The 17743-nt window shown below is 40.9% G+C and overlaps 1 protein-coding gene across 1 annotated transcript in view; it reads left to right on the top strand.

The window, feature by feature from the left end:
* The window catches only part of LOC126260341 (nephrin-like), a 551200-nt gene that overhangs the window by 368212 nt on the left and 165245 nt on the right, over nt 1-17743 (top strand). The window lies entirely within an intron of this gene.

The raw sequence follows: 17743 nt of genomic DNA, 5'->3' as shown, positions 1-17743 counted from the left end.
AAGCCTCCTTACAGAGTGTGGTGGAAGGTACTTGTGGTACTGGAGCTCCCTCCTCCCGTCTTCCATTCGCAAACGGTGCATGGGGTGAACGACTATCGATAAATCTCCGTGGGACTTTAATTTTTCAGATTTTTCTCATCGAGATCATTTAGGGAGGCATATGAGGGAGGAAATAATATGTTACACGATTCTTCTCCGAACTTACGCTTTCGAAGTTTCAAAAGGAAAGTTCACTGTGTGAAGCATCTTGCAGCATCTGCCCCTGGAGTTTTATGAGCATTTATGCAAAGGTTTCGAATTAATTAAGTAATTACATAATTAATTGTGCCACTCTTCATTTGATCTCTGTCTCGCTTGCTAATCTAGCTTAGTAATTTTCCTTCTGTTACAATATTTACCCCATTTAGTTCGCGATATTTCTCAAACGTGTCTTTCAAACTGCTTTTTTTCTGAGAAGAAAATATTTTCTCTTTTTCTGATACAGCCATTCAAATGAATCAAGATAGGTGTAGCATGTTTAAGAACAAAGCGTGTTCTTCTGCAGAGCCTCCTACCCTCAGTGAAATATTGCCATGAACCCAAACATAACAGAAAAATTCTACTGGAACTCATTACTTACCTGCTGCATTGATTATAAAATTACAGTCATTGTAGGACGTACTTTTACCATTGATATGAAAACGTAGCCCATGCAAGCATGGAGTATCTTTTCATATCCAGAGCATGAAATCGGTCTATGAAGGTGATGTGTAAAGCCTTGCTGTTCTCACTATACTGGCTGACATTATTTCTTCATTCGTTAAAATTTGCAATAATGAAACTAGAAACAATAGGATTGGAGATGGTGGGGCTGGGAGCCTACTTTAAGGCGATTCGTGAAAAAGCCATATAACACTTTTATGACCTGCCTTATGTAAAAATAAATTAATCCTGTGCAGTCTTTCACAGACTGGCCACTCCACCATTCTGTGGATTCTCTTCGCTTTGTAAAGTGCATCTGCGAAAACCAGAAAACCAGCTAAACAGAAAGCAGCAAAAACTGCATCTTTCTGGTTTAAGTGATGGCTTAATGGGCGCTCTTACTTCTGTAACACCGTTGAAGGAACTGCATGTAATAGTTAAAAAGCTGTTGCTATGAGTGGTAACACCTTTACGCTGAAGTCCCTGTGTCCAAATTCTATTGAACAGTAAACTGTTGAGCGAACAATGAATATATTTAACTCAATTAAAGTTTGAAGTACAACACAACCAAATTTGAAATTCTGTTCATTTTATTTAATTCATGACAGGTTTTGGGTTTCAGAACCCATTATCAATTCAATCACACAGAAAAAAATGGCATATTCCTTGACAGCAGGCAAACCATGTTAATACTGCTCATACGTACCTATGTCTAAGTCAAGTTTTTCAGTGACCATTGGCAGGAATAACATAAAACTGTACGGAGTTGTATGATTGTACTTCTAATGGTCACTTAAAACTTGATTTAGAGCTTAGAGACTAGTATGTAAAATATTAACATGATTTGCGTTTTATCATGGAATAAACCTTTTTTTTCTCTTTGGATGATTTCGAAATGGGTTCTGATACACGAATTCGGTCTTGAATTAAATAAAATGGATTGAAATACGAAACTTTTGCTGTTTTCTACATCAAACTGTTTTACACAAGTTGCTATCCTGTTATTAACCCAGCATGCTGGAATGAGAATTGTTGCCTTGTCACCATTCAGGCCCAGCGAAAGCTACAGACAACATTAAGGGTCTGCCACATCTATAAACATAAGAAGTGCTAGGCTATTTCTAATGTTAAAACATTGCTTAAGTGTTTTCAAATGAATCTCTTTGGTCAGTAGGAGGACTGTTTTCTACTATTATATGTAAGACGGTATGATGCCTGTTAAAGTGGATGAGGTTTTGCTAGTAAAAGAGGACGTTAGAGTTCCAGTTGAAATAGCCCCTATCAGAGGTGCCTTATTTACAATTGGATGAACCCCAAAGGAAATAACATTATTTCACAATCTCTCTATCCTCCGAAATAATTCCCCAAAGATACCCATCAGTAATACAAAATAAATTCTCCTGGCACCTGAAATAATTTATTCTTATTTGTGGTGACTTAGTAATGTAGCGCTGTTACAGAGAATAATGATTGGACGACAGAACAGCTGTTGTCCAGAAACTCGAGAGGCATACTTACCTTTCGTCATCTGAAAATCATTCACTATTTCTGACAGAAGTGGTTTCATTTGAACTATCGATCGAATGAAGGAACGAGAATATTTTTGTACCTACCTCTGCGTAAGGCATCAGTGCATTCCTCTTGATCATCCAGGGCTACTGGATAATTAGTAGTCTAATAGTTTAATACTCCTTAATTAAATTGATGAAATTAACGAGTCATTAGTACAGATGTGACATATTTTTTTTAACTTCAGGGTTACTACTTGATCCCAAAACACAAGAATTCTACACAGATGACACTGGTACTCATCGAAAACATTGCCTAAGAAAAAAACACTGTTCTAATATAGCTCGGCTGGTCATAACACTAAGACACACATTACTTTCTGGTGCATGGTAGGTACATAGAAAGAAGCTGTTAATGCTTGTTATAACCCCTTAGTCAGTATAAGCTCTTTGCATTCATGCTTTCCTGCGTGGTTCTCTGTGTCTCAGTATATGCTAATGCAGCTACGCTCGTTAGCACACCATATCACAAGTAAGAAAAACGCAACTTCAGTCCAGAACAGCCCAAATGGAACAGATTGAGGCAGAACGCTTTGTTTTTCTTCTAAACAGGAAATCCATGTGTGGCGACCACGCCCTCGCTGAACATTGGCTAAAGCCACTCCCGCGTCAAAGACATCAGGTGCATACACTCAGCGTAGGCAGAGCAGCCGTGAACATGTGTAAATCGACTAATAAGCCACAGATATAAAAGCAAAGACTGCTCTTGACACGAAGCAACGGAAAGAAGAAAAACATAAACGGAATACGTGGAAGATGACCGAATATAATGGACGCCTTTAGTCAGTCTCTGAGGCAATTGTTTCTGTGAAATAATTAGCAGAACATAATCCAATCTGATCTTTAGGATTACCCTAACCAGAAAAATGGTCCTCATTCTCCAAATCGAATAAGAGATAACAGAGTTTAAGATTCATGAACAAAGAGCCATGATCGCTCATAATCTGAAAACTGGCCATAAAGGACCATAAAGGACGTACAAAAGCTACAAATGAAAAGAAAATATTAATAAGCACTTTTGAGCATAGGACGATTAAACAGCGTAATTTCTGTTGAAAGTATGATCATATTGTGGCCTGAATTGGTAACATGTAACACAGAATTATCCAAAACAGTTTTAAACTGAAGAATGTCATGTTCAAAAGACATAACAGGATGTTTCAGAAGTGATGGTCCTTTTTCAGGGACGTGGCAGGAATGATATTCGAAACAAAAATGTCAAGAAATACGGGTTCTAAAACGCATACCTTAGGAGCTAGAAACAATTCTTGATCTTCGATAGTGTGAAACCGATCTCGTCTACAGCAAGCTCTTTGCTTTCCATATTTTGTGAGTGACAGTATAAACGAAAACAAGATAAAAGTCCACTAAACATGTACTCTAAAATGCAGACCTTAAGAACTACTTTGAAACACAACTCTTCTAGTAAACAACAGTTCTTAAATGTCTACTGGACATTTTTGTCTTTTTTTGGTCCATACTACCGCTTCCCAATGTTTGGGAAGCAAAGAGCAGTAGCAAGTACAGCAGCAGCAAGTAGAAGAGATTTGTCTCGCAGTATCGAAGATCAAGAATTGCTCATAGCCCTTAATATATGTGTTTTAGAGACCATGTTTACTAGACTATTATGTTTCGAATAATCATTCGTGTCATATCTCTGAATACTGATCATCAGTTCTGAAACACTGTATAAATAATTAAATTAAAAGATTGAAACATGAATTTGAGAAATTGGCTTCAATTTAGCCGTGATGTAATACTAATGTAAGTAAATATCTTCAGTTTATTTACAATTGTTATAGGGTCCTTAAATATTATTGTGCATTCACATATATTTCACTCATTGGTTGCACTCTTTCTGCTGAGCTCGTTATCACTTAAACTACATTCACATAAATGTAGCCAAATCTACAACTACCCACTGCACCAGTCTACACCCAGTTACACTAATTACAACAACTCCTACAGCCGGCCGCGGTGGTCTCGCAGTTCTAGGCGCTCAGTCCGGAACTGCGCGACTGCTCCGGTCGCAGGTTCGAATCCTGCCCCGGGCATGGATGTGTGTGATGTCCTTAGGTTAGTTAGGTTTAAATAGTTCTAAGTTCTAGGGGACTCATGACCACAGAAGTTAAGTCCCATAGTGCTCAGAGCCATTTGAACAACAACTCCTACAGCATCTACATATTCTCTAATACTTGCTGATAACAAATATGCCGTCTTGTCACAATCATTTACGAAGAAAACTCAGATAACTGCTGGAGAAAGACCAGCATTTATGAGTAAATATCAACTCAGTAAACAGTCAATGTGAAACAGGCAGGTAATGCGTTCCCTTCCTGTGCAGAAAACACTGATAGTAAAAAATGGAAATACGCATAAAGGGTGATCAATAAATGGTACAAAGTAACTTCCAAAGATAACCAGTACACAAGCATGAATGAATCTGTAACATAAACTTAGTATAATGGGATCACTACAAAAATATTATAATAAAGATAAGCATATGGCCATGTGAATTATTATTAACTTTGTATCAATACTATAAAACATTTCCACTGACAAGAACTCCAAATGTAATATTATAGACAGGATATATGTACAGAACTCAGCTAACTGGACAACTCAGCACTTCAAACAAGAAATATCATCATCATGATGTAATTGGCTCAAGTATAAATAAATAACCGTCGTAAAATCATACTTATATCACATACATACTCATAGCCTTACATACTGATTCATTAACTTCACACATGTTAACATGATATATCACTTTGATACTTGAGCAGAAAGCCTGCATACTTGGTTCACTAGACAACAATCAAGCATCTCGTACTAAGGAGTTCTATTACAACAAAACAACACAATACTTAAAACTTTGATGGATGTGTCACAAGGAAGGGTGACATACAAAATAATCAGTGTTGTTGAGAACAGGCAAGCAAACGTATGTGCTACATAGATTACTAACGAAGCGACTTCTTTGACACTGCCGCTGAAGTGCGTAACTTTGAAGTAACTATCGAAGTGGGCCATCACCAGTCGTGCGCGGCGCTTATGTCCTCTTCACCTAGGGGCCACTTTTGTGACGTTGACATCCTGGAAGGGAGTCGGTCAGCGTGCAGTCGGCTGACTTCTTCTCACAGCCTTCTCTTCTTTGTCGTTCGCGACTGGCATGCGGGCGCTGACTTTACGCCAAAACTTTGACAAGAATAAAAGTTCATTCAAGATATTCAGTTTAACACTCACCATGTGCTTACCATGGCGTCATTTTTATTTCTTTTTTTTCCAGCAGTCATCTGATGGGTTTGATGCGCCCTCTCACGAATTCCTCTCCTATGCTAACCTCTTCACCTCAGAGTAGCACTTGCAACCTACATCCCCAATTATTTGTTCAATGTCTTCCAATCCTGTCTTCCTCTACAGTTTTTGCGCTCTAAAGCTCTCTCTGATACCATCGAAGTCATTCCCTGATGTCTTAACAGATGCTCTATCATCCTCTCCCTTCTCCTTATCAGTGTTTTAAAACATATTCCTTTCCTCTCTGATTCTGCGTAGAACCAAGTCATTCCTTACCTTATCAGTCCACTTAATTTTTAACATTCGTCTGTAGCACCCCATAGCAGACGTACATTCTCAGAAATTTCTTCCTCATATTAAGGCCGATGTTTCATATTAGTGGACTTCTCTTGCCCAGGAATGCCTTTTTTGCCATACCTAGTCTACTTTTGATGTCCTCCTTTCTCCGTCCGCCATTGGTTATTTTACTGCCTAGGTAACAGAATTCCTTAACTTCATATACTTCGTGACCTCAATCCTGACGTTAAGTTTCTCGCTGTTCTCATTTATTCTACTTCTCATCACCATCGTCTTTCTTCGATTTACTCTCAATCCATACTCTGTACTCAGATATCCTTTCACAATGAATTTTAATTCCGTTCCTGAACCTTTCTTTTATTTCCATCATTGCTTCCTCGATGTACACCCTTTTTAATACGAGCACTTCGTTCTTGGTCGTCCACTCTTGTTATTCCCTTGTTGGCTATTGTACATATTGTATATTACCCTTGTCTCCCTACAGCTTACCTCTACTTTTTTCAGAATTTCGAACATCTTGCACCATTTTACATTGTGTAACGCTTTTTCCAGGTCGACAAATCCTATGAACATGTCTTGATTCTTCTTTAGATTTGCTTCCATTATGAACCGCAACGTCAGAATTGCCTCTCTCGGCCCTTTACTTTTCCTAAAGCCAAACTGATCGTCACGTAGGGCATTCTCAATTTTCTTTTCCAATCTTCTGTATATTATTCTTGTAAGCAGCTTCGATGCATGAGCTGTTAAGCTGATAGTGCGATAATTCTCGCACTTGTCAGCTCTTGCCGTCTTCGGAATTGTGTGGATGATGCTGTTCCGAAAGTCAGATGGTATGTCGCCAGACTCATACATTCAACACACCAACGTGAATAGTTGTTTCCTTGCCACTTCCCCAATGATTTTAGAAATTCTGATGGAATTTTATCTATCCTTTCTGCCTTATTTGACCTTCAAAGTCCTCCAAATTTCTTTTAAATTCTTATTCTAAGCTGGATACCCTATCTCTTCTAAATCGACTCCTCTTTATTTTTCTATAACAGCAGACAAATCTTACCCCTCATAGAGGCCTTCAGTATACTCTTTCCATCTATTTGCTCTCTCCTCTGCTTTTCATAGTGTAATTCCCGTTGCACTCGTAATGTTGCCGCCCTTGCTTTTAATGTCACCTAAGGTTGTTTTGACTTTCCTGTATGCTGAGTCTGTCCTTCCGACAAGCATTTCTTTTTCTATGTCATCACATTTTCCTGCAGCCATTTCATCTTAGCTTCAGTGCACTTCCTATTTATTTCATCCCTCAGCGACTTGTATTTCTATATTCCTGAGTTCCTGGAACATTTTTGTACTTCCTCCTTACATCAATGAACTGAACTATTTCTTCCGTTACCCACGGTTTCTTCGCAGGTATCTTCTTTGTACCTATGTTTTCTTTCCCAGCTTCTGTGATGGCCCTCTTTAGAGATATCAATTCCTCTTCAACTTTACTGTTTACTGAACTATTCCTTATTGATGTAGCTATAGCCTTAAAGAACTTCAAGCATATCTCGTCATTCCTTAGTTCTTCCATATCCCACTTATTTGCGTATTGATTCTTCTTGACTGATGTCTTGAACTTCAGCATACTTTTCATCACTACTATATTGTGATATGAGTCTATATCTGGTCCTGGGTACACCTTACAATTCAGTATCTGTCTGGGCTTGATTTAATCTAACTTAAATCTTCTCGTATCACCCGGCCTTTTCCCAATATACCTCGTCCTTTTGTGATTCTTGAACAAGGTATTCGCTATTACTAGCTCAAACTTGTTGTAGAAATCAATTAATCTTTCTCCTCTCTCATTCCTTGTCTCAAGCCCATGGAAATGGAAAGGACTGTTTGGCGACATTGGCCGGGAGGTCCCTTGAGTGTTAGGTCCGGCCACCTTGGTGCGGGTCATTCGACGCCACATCTGGCGACCTGCGCGCCGGATGGGGATGAAATGATGATGAAGACAGCATAACACCCAATCCTTGAGCGGAAAAAAATCTCCGACTTAGCCGGGGATCGAACCCGGGCCCGTAGGTGGGCAATCCTTCACGCAGACCGCTCAGCTATCGGGGCGGATGTCCCAAGCCCAAATTCTCCTGGAACCTTTTCTTCTACTGTTACCCCAATAACTGCATTCTACTCCCCCATGACTATTACATTTTCATCTCCCTTTAAATACTGTATTACCTTTCAGTATCCTCTATGTCTTCACCTTCAGCTGGCGACGTCGGCATGTATACCTGAACTATCGTAGTAGGTGCTAGTTTGGAGTCGATCCTGACAAGAACAACCCTGTCAATGAACTGTTCACAGTAACACTATCTGTGCTCTACCTTCATATTCATAACGAATCCTACTCCTGTTATACCATTTCCTGGTGCTGTTGGTATTACCCTATACTCATCTGACCAGGAATCCTTGTCTTATTTCAACTTCAATTCACTCACCTCTATTATATCTAGATTGAGTCTTTGCATTTACCTTTTCAGATTTTCTAGTTTCCCTACCACTTTCAAGCTTCTGACATTCCACGCCCCAAATGTAGAACGTTATCCTTCCGTTGACTATTCACTCTTTTTCTCATGCTAACCTCCCCATCAGCCGTCCCCCCCGAGAGATCCGAATGGGGGACCATTCTGGAATCTTTTGCCAATAGAGATATCATGATGACACTTCTTCAATTACAGGCCTAATGTCCTGCGGCTACATGTTACATGTCTTTAATGCAGTGGCTGCATTGCCTTCTGCATCGTCATACCGTTGATCATTGCTGATTCTTCCGCCTTTAGGGCAGTTTCCCAACTCTAGGACAAGAGACTGCCCTGAAAGTCTCTCCGCTCCACCGGCCTCTTTGACAAGGCCGTTGGAATAATGAGGGTGGCTCCTTATGCCGAAAGTCTTCGGCCGCCAATACTGATTATTAATAAAAATGTAAGCAGCGGCGGGATTCGAAGCTGGGACCGAAGATTATGAACCAAAGACGCTATCCTCACCCCATTTTGTTTATCGTAGTGTTTGGTCGTTGCGGACGCCATATGACATCCGTTTGTTGACAGTTCCACTCAGTTTTTTATTACAGAGGCCAACTAGCTCTCTGACCCAACACGCTGAGATACCGTGCCGACGCAAGTTAAGTGGTGGCGAGTTTCGAACCTGGGACCGAGGCACTTTTGATTAGTAATCGAGAACGCTACCCTTAGACCTCGGAAGGGTACACCCCTAGACCACGAGGTACTGCTTGAGTGGTTATACTTGAGTCCAAAATAGTTATAATGACTCATCGTTATACAGGCTAAAAAAGTAAAGGTTCTGACATTATTATCCTTCTTATATTTGCAAAACAGTAGTATTATTTCGTTAAAGATCAAATGCTGATAATTCCTGTGATGATTACAATCGATCTATAACGTCCTGTGTCCCTGTTCAAAAAAAATAAAATGTGGCCTCACTCCGTGAAATAAATCTCAAGTAGTATACCACCAAACTTACAGTTGCATAAAAGTTGATATGCTGGTTGCAGTTTAAATGATGAAGTGGGTTATTTCTTCGCCATATGGTCAATACCATTCCCCCTGAATCCTATCCTTACACGAATGATAGACTGCCAAACCTCTGAAACCAATCAATGAACTTTAATAATCCTGGCATTTGCCCTTTTCTATTGTGGCACAAGCAAACATTAAAATTTTAATTCACAAGTAGGCAGAAATGTTCCTGACACCAACATGTACTTTATATTCATTCCCTCATAATCTCAGGAACAGAGATAAGTACTATATAGGCTTTTTCACCACAAGCCCAACTTCAAGCAAGAACCAAAAACAAGTCACATAAATTGACACAACGTTCATTCAGTGGAGAATCAATAGTTCTCAAACGCTCCTTCCCACAACTCAGACACACACAACTACATCATCAGCCTCTGCTTTGGAAGGAATTCGTAACAATGCAACGTTCATTAGACCTAACCTCATATTCAGCAGACACCAGACAAGTAAACATATCTACTTCACGCATTACTGATTCGCCATCATAGTCTAAATACATCATTAATCATCAAACATAATTGACCTTACTCGAGGGAACCCTATTAATAATGTGTTCAAAAGTTTTCATTCCATGACAACTTCTAACATTCCACACTGTGAAAAACTAACATTGTACTTTCACTAACCATACACACTCAAAGCCCATGGTTGGAAATTAGTGACCTAAACCCAATTTTAATTAACTAAACAGTCTTGATTACAAAATATTTTATGAACAATGACTTGATTCTAGTGCATCCTTTAGCGACCTGTGGAGATGGGTCAGAAGAGGAAGCAGTTGACGAATGTGCCTTCTGGCATATGTTTGGTTCCACCTGACATATACATGTAACAGTAGAAGACACTCTTAGTGATGTTAACATTATCTTCAAAGACTGAAATCGGTTACCATAAATGAAATATTTTGCAGTCAAGACTTATTACTTAATCAAAACACTCACATCCATTAATTCATTCATTTTTCTCTAGTTACACCTCAGAAGATAAAATTAATTTAAAAGATTCAACATTCTTTATAGCCAAATAATTTTCTTTAAGCTCAGATGTACAAATTCTCTCCTATCAACCGCATTTCGAATCAGGTTCAGTCATCTGCACAGTATACTCATAATAGTTAATTAAGGTGACACAAGGAAGTCTTGCTTTTCAACATGTTATCCAACGTTCACACACCTCTATTACCAATGCATTAAACTGTCCTCTCAGGTTCTGGTGACGAAATTCATCCTCCAGTACAATTTCCTATCACTTGCACAGTCAGTAACATGTAATGAGAAGCATTAATAAAATTAGGCACACAGACTTATATCCTGTGCTACACTGTCGATGTCAACTGTTATACGAAAGGCAATACTCAGTCCTCATACCATGTCACACATGCAGACAAAGAAGAAGGTATCACTCAGGTAAAACACTAGGTCTCCAAAGTAATAACAACAGCATAAAAAATATTCATAATGCATGGGAAACCCCACTCTGAATCACTAGCAAGGGCCAACCATCTTCACTTGATATGTGCCATCCATAATAGAAAATTTAGCAATAAATTTGAGACTGGTGCCTGATTCTTCCAGGAATAATTACTACTATGGAAAATATACATTAGTAACCATGGATGCTGCCTGGTTTCTTCCACGTACAGAGGAGTGTTTAAGTAAGACACAAAATAAGAATATTGAGTACTCCCTTTTGATCCCAACAAAACCACAAGGCTGCGAATTCCTACAACAGTGGAACTAAATCTTCCTTCACCTCCTTTGATTTGTATCTGATCTTCCTTCAGTTCTAATCCAATACTTTTATTTGTGGTACAATACAGTTTAAAGCTTTATGTAACATCCGCTCAAATTTTCTTACAGAGAACTCAATAACTCCCAGGCATACGAGACTTCAACATCTCATGGTATCAATTAGTACCATAAAGAAAATCAGACATTGTTCGACATGTGCATATTAGGTCTCAGAAAAGGCGTGACATGTATTGAAGCTTTCCCCCCATTGGCAGATATTCACTGTTCGCATTACCAATTCTACCCTTAACTTTCGTTCAAGTTGTAAGGGGTGACAGAAGGTTGAACGTAAGTCTCCATTACGTCAAAAACACTGGCTGATATTATGCCATATGAGGAAGGCTTATTATTAAGTCCGTTGTGCTGTAGTAGCGGCAGGGTCATCTTATTTTACAGTTTCACGTAATCTCAATTCATCTGGTGTCTCTGCTGTTCTTCCTGTGCTACACACTGAAGACATTATTTTCTCGTACTAAGCATCTAACACGTTCAGAGTACCAGGTAGAAGGACTGGTGGCGCACGAAAACACGTTCAGAGCACACAGGGACGGGTACAAAGGCGCGCGCGTTAACACGTCCAGGGCAGTTAAAGGGATAGATATTTTAACGGCGCTACTGTATCAAGAAGGACACTACTAACGCTTTACCGAAAAGTACGAGTTTGTTCCTCCACTCGTCCTCATTAGCTTACATCTTTCTACATTTAGACTCAGTTGCCATTTATCACACCAACTAGATAGTGTGTGTAAGTCGTCTTGTATCACCTTAGAGTTACTCATCTTCGACACTTTCCCGTACCCCCCAACACCATCACTAAACAACCAGATATCGCTGCCCACCCTGTCCGCCAGAGCATTTATGTATGTAGAAAATAACAGCCCTCCTGTCACATTTTCCTGAGGCTCTTCCTCCGATGTCCTTGTCTCTAATGAACGCTCGCCGTCGAGGACAACATACTAGGCTCTATTACATAAGAAGTCTTCGAGCCACTCACATTTATGAGAACCCATTCCGTATTCTCGTACCTTCGTTACCAGTCTGCAGTGGGACACCGTGTCAAATGCTTTTCGGAAATCTAGAAATATAGACTCAGCCTGTTGCCATCTGTCCATGGTTTGTAGGACATCAGGTGAGGAAAAAATCAAGCTGACTTTCACACGAGCGATGGTTTGTGAAACATTACTAATTTGTCACAAAAATTTTCGGTCTCGAGGAAGTTTATCGTATTCGATCTCAGAATATCTTATACAATTTTGCTGCAAATCGATGTTAAGGATACTGATTTGTGTCACCTGAGTGTTTTTTTTTTCCAGTTGCTTGGGACTCTGCACTTTGCGAGAGATTTGCGATAAATGCAAGCTAAATAAAGGGCCAATGCCGTAGAGTACTCTTTGTAAAACCGAACTGGAATTCCATCTGGATTTGGTGACTTATTTGTTTTTAACTCTTTCAACTGTTTCTGTACGCCTGGAACGCTTATTACTATCGTCGTCCATATGGGATTCTATGCGATGATCAAACGACGGTATGTTTGTACGAATCCACTGCATAAATTATGTCTTAAACGTGGAATCTAAAACTTCGGCTTTCGTTTTGTTATATTCCACTGCCACATCAGACTGGTCAGTAAGTGACCGGATAGTAGTCCCGCTTAGCAGTTTTATATAACATCACAATTTCCTTAGTTCTCGGCCAGATGTTATGCTGGTATATGACAGTGTTAGTTGTCCTATCCTTCGTGCATAGATCTTATCACAGACGCAAGAATCTCTACAAACTTTCGCGTCTCACCATTTGCGCGTTCTCTGTGAACCGAGAGTGCAACAGCCTTTGCTTCCTCAGAATTTTCCAAATTTCTTTGCAAAACGACGGTGGATGTTTTACATCCTTAATCCAAAAATACGCACATACTTTTCCAAAGCACGATTTACGCTCTGTTTAAACTTTTCCCATAATTCTTCTACGTCCATCGTACTGGACCTAAATGATTGCAATTCGTTGTCTATGTGGGATGCTAACAACTGCGTATCTAAAGTTTCTAGCATTAATACCCTTCTAACTTTCGTAACTGATTTATTAAGTTTTGTAACCGTAGTCGCAATTATGACACCCTGATCACTAATCGCCATCTCTATACTGACGCCATCGACAAGCTCCGGCCTATTTGTCGCTAAAAGGTCTAAGAAATTGCCATTCCGTGTGGGCCGCCGAAATAGCTGCCCGAGACAGTTATCGGAAAACGCATTCAAAAGTACTTCGTAAGACTGTCTATCTGCGCCTCTTGCAACGAATCCATAGACGTCCCAATGTAAACTCGGTGGGGTGAAGTCGCGCCCAACTAGTACTGCGTGATCTGAGTAGCTAGGTGGTACCAACCATAGATTTTCTTTGAGTGACTCTGTAACTGTCACGGCGGAATCGGGTTACCGGTAAAAGGGTTCAACAGTTACCTTCATTGAACCTAGACCTGTTATACGCGAACAGGTAATTTCGCTGTCACACTCAGTTTTAACCTCAGTGGTGAACGATTGTTCTTCACATTCCCGGACACGGTCGTTGGTGAGTATGGCGACGGTTTGGGGAGAGGTCGCATTCTCTCAGTGCTTTTACTCCTGGAGTCATGATGTGGGAGCCATCGTATAGAACTTCAGGTGATCGCTGCTAGAGACTGAGCGAACTCCGAGGGCAAAGCAGTTGTTCAAGGACATCGTCCTTCCTCATGTGTTACCCCTTCATGCGACAGTTTCACGGTGTCACTTTTCAACAGGACAATGCTTGCACATACATGATACGTGTCTTTATGAACTTCTTACACGATGCCCAGAACTGCCACCAGTGTGTGTGGAGAGGGGGGGAGGGGGGGGCAGTTCCGATGTCAAGGAGGATGTTACAACATTTTTGGCCATGTTGTAGCAGGGGAGTAAGCAGCCGCTTTATGAGACTCTTCTCAACTGAATATGAGCATGTATCCAAGCCAGAACTGTTGCTTACGCTGCCAAGTTGTTTGTGACTTTTACTGCATTTAGCAGTCACTGCAATAACATCACATACCCTATCAACCGTGAACTTTCATTTCTTTCTTCCTTCCCTTCTGTATTCCCCGCTTCTCTTTTTTTTCTGTCACTGTAGTCTATATCACATCAGAAAAGAGCGAGATTTCCGCAAAACATGTAACGAGCGCAATGACTAAACACAAATGTTTCGGCTACCTGCAGCCGCATACCTATGTTGTCACAGATATCTCAGGTGTAACAGTAGAGGCTCTTTTTCTAGGTGGCGTTGGATGTACGGAGAGAGCACGTAGTTGAATATTCTAGAAAAAGTAAACTGATACGCAACCCAAGTCGCTTACATTACCCTATTATTTATTGGTGCATAAATTCGTAGCCTTTCTTCATAAGTTCAATAAACACAAAAATACCCACAAAAAAGAATTTAATCCCAAAAATATATGTTCCTTCACTTTATACAACATCTGCTAACATGTCGTTTTTGGAAACCCAGAATCTACTATGTAGGAATCAACATGGATTCCGGGAACAGCGATCGTGTGAGACCCAACTCGCTTTCATGAGACCCAGAAAATATTACATACAGGCTCCTAGGTAGATGCTATTTTTCTTGACTTCCGGAAGGCGTTCGATACAGTTCCGCACTGTCGCCTGATAAACAAAGTAAGAGCCTACGGAATATCAGAGCAGCTGTGTGGCTGGATTGAAGAGTTTTTAGCAAACAGAACACAGCATGTTGTTATCAATGGAGAGACGTCTACAGACGTTAAAGTAACCTCTGGCGTGCCACAGGGGAGTGTTATGGGACCATTGCTTTTAACAATATATATATAAATGACCTAGTAGATAGTGTCGGAAGTTCCATGCGGCTTTTCGCGGATGATGCTGTAGTATACAGAGAAGTTGCAGCATTAGAAAATTGTAGCGAAATGCAGGAAGATCTGCAGCGGATAGGCACTTGTTGCAGGGAGTGGAAACTGTCCCTTAACATAGACAAATGTAATGTATTGCGAATACATAGAAAAAAGGATCCTTTATTGTATGATTATATGATAGCCGAACAAACACTGGTAGCAGTTACTTCTGTAAAATATCTGGGAGTATGCGTGCGGAACGATTTGAAGTGGAATGATCATATAAAATTAATTGTTGGTAATGCGGGTACCAGGTTGAGATTCATTGGGAGAGTGCTTAGAAAATGTAGTCCGTCAACAAAGGAGGTGGCTTACAAAACACTCGTTCGACCTATACTTGAGTATTGCTCATCAGTGTGGGATCCATACCAGATCGGGTTGACGGACGAGGTAGAGAAGATCCAAAGAAGAGCGGCGCGTTTCGTCATAGGGTTATTTGGTAACCGTGATAGCGTTACGGAGATGTTTAATAAACTCAAGTGGCAGACTCTCCAAGAGAGGCGCTCTGCATCGCGGTGTAGCTTGTTCGCCAGGTTTCGAGAGGGTGCGTTTCTGGATGAGGTATCGAATATATTGCTTCCCCCTACTTATACCTCCCGAGGGATCACGAATGTAAAATTAGAGAGATTAGAGCGCACACGGAGGCTTTCAGACAGTCGTTCTTCCCGCGAGCCATACGCGACAGGAAAGGGAGCTAATGACAGTGGCACGTAAAGGGCCCTCCGCCACACACCGTTGGGTGGCTTGCGGAGTATAAATGTAGATGTAGACGTAGAGACTGTAGAAATCATGTTAGGAGAGTATTTTCATCCGGGAAGGAAGTTCCTTGAAAGTTGTTCAACAGAGAGCGGAAAATGTCAAAATCTAACGAAGCAAGATCAGATGAATGAGGTGGATGATGAACATCTTCCCAACCCAGTTCCTATATAGTGTCTTTTTTCAGTCGAGCAGAATTCGGACCTGCGTTATCGAGGAGTTGCATCACTTCACGCAGACTTCGTGGTCGTTGTTCTTGGACTCCATCTCAGTTGTTGACAATAAACCTAAGGAGTGATCGTTACACCTCAGGTAAGCAATTCGTAGTACATCACACCGCCACTGTTCCACTAGATGCAGGAAGTTACTGCTCAACTTTCCTTTCTTTTTCGTATGTTAACATGAGGACACCATTTCTCGTCACCAGTAACGATACAAGATAGGAGTGGTCGGTGTCATTCAAGTACCAATTGATGACAAGCAAGTAGAAATCCGTATATGGAGAACGGCTGATTTTTGTGATTTTGTCTTAGGGCATGCCTTAGCCGTACACCCGATTATTTAAACTTATCCATTGGATGGAAATGTCGCACGATGGTGGAATGATCACAGTTCATCATATTTGTATATTCTCGAGTACACTGCCGTGGCTCATTGTGGATTAACGTATATAAACTATCCTCATCAAACCCTGATGGTCTACCTGAACATGGACGGTAACTATTGCCAAACCGACCCCCTTAAAAAGGGAAAACCATTTTCGTGCGGTTCTCTGTCCAGTGGCATTACCCCCACACTCGGCGCAAATGTTTCTGACTGCCTCCGCTGCAGTCACTCTATAGAACTCATACAGATTAATACGACTTCTCCATTTGGAACTCCATTTTATAGAGCTACAGCTCTCCTCACTGTTCCCATATCACAAATCCATTATATGGAAAGACAAATAATAGACTACTGGCCATTAAAATTGCTATTCCACGAAGATGACTTGCTACAGACGCTAAATTTAACATACAGGAAGAAGATGCTCTGATATGCAAATGATTAGATTTTCACAGCATTCACACAAAGTTGGCGCCGGTGGCGACACATACAACGTGGTGACATGAGGAAAGTTTCCAACCGATTTCTCATACACAAACAGCAATTGACCGGCGTTGCCTAGTGAAACGTTGTTGTGATACCTCGTGTAAGGAGCAGAAATGCGTACCATCACGTTTCCGACTTTGATAAAGGTCGGAATTGTAGCCTGTCACGATTGCGGTTTATCGTATCGCGACATTGTGGCTCGCGTTGGTCAAATACAATGACTGGAATGGGTGGGTTCAGGCGGGTAATGCGGAACGCCGGGCTGGAGCCCGACGACCTCGTATCACTAGCAGTCGAGATGACTGACATCTTATCCACATGGCTGTAACGGATCGTGCAGCCACGTCTCGATCCCTGAGTCAATAGATGGGGACGTTTGCAAGACAACAACCATCTGCAGGAACAGTTAGACGACGTTTGCAGCAGAATGGGCTATCAGTTCGGAGACCATGGCTACGGTTACCCTTGACGCTGCATCATAGACAGGAGCGCCTGCGATGTGTACTCAACGACGAACCTGGGTGCACGAATGGCAAAACGTCATTTCTTCGGATGAATCCAGATTCTGTTTACAGCATCATAATGATCGCATCCGTGTTTGGCGACATCGCGTGGAACGCACATTGGAAGCGTCATCGCCATACTGGCGTATCACCCGGCGTGATGGTATGGGGTGCCATTGGTTACACGTCTCGGTCACCTCTTGTTCGCATTGACGGCACTTTGAACAGTGGACGTTACATTTCAGGTGTGTTACGA

The sequence above is a fragment of the Schistocerca nitens genome, chromosome 5 (genome assembly GCF_023898315.1).
Source record: "Schistocerca nitens isolate TAMUIC-IGC-003100 chromosome 5, iqSchNite1.1, whole genome shotgun sequence".
Classification (NCBI taxonomy): Eukaryota; Metazoa; Arthropoda; class Insecta; order Orthoptera; family Acrididae; genus Schistocerca; species Schistocerca nitens.
This window is presented reverse-complemented; position numbering and strand designations above follow the sequence as displayed.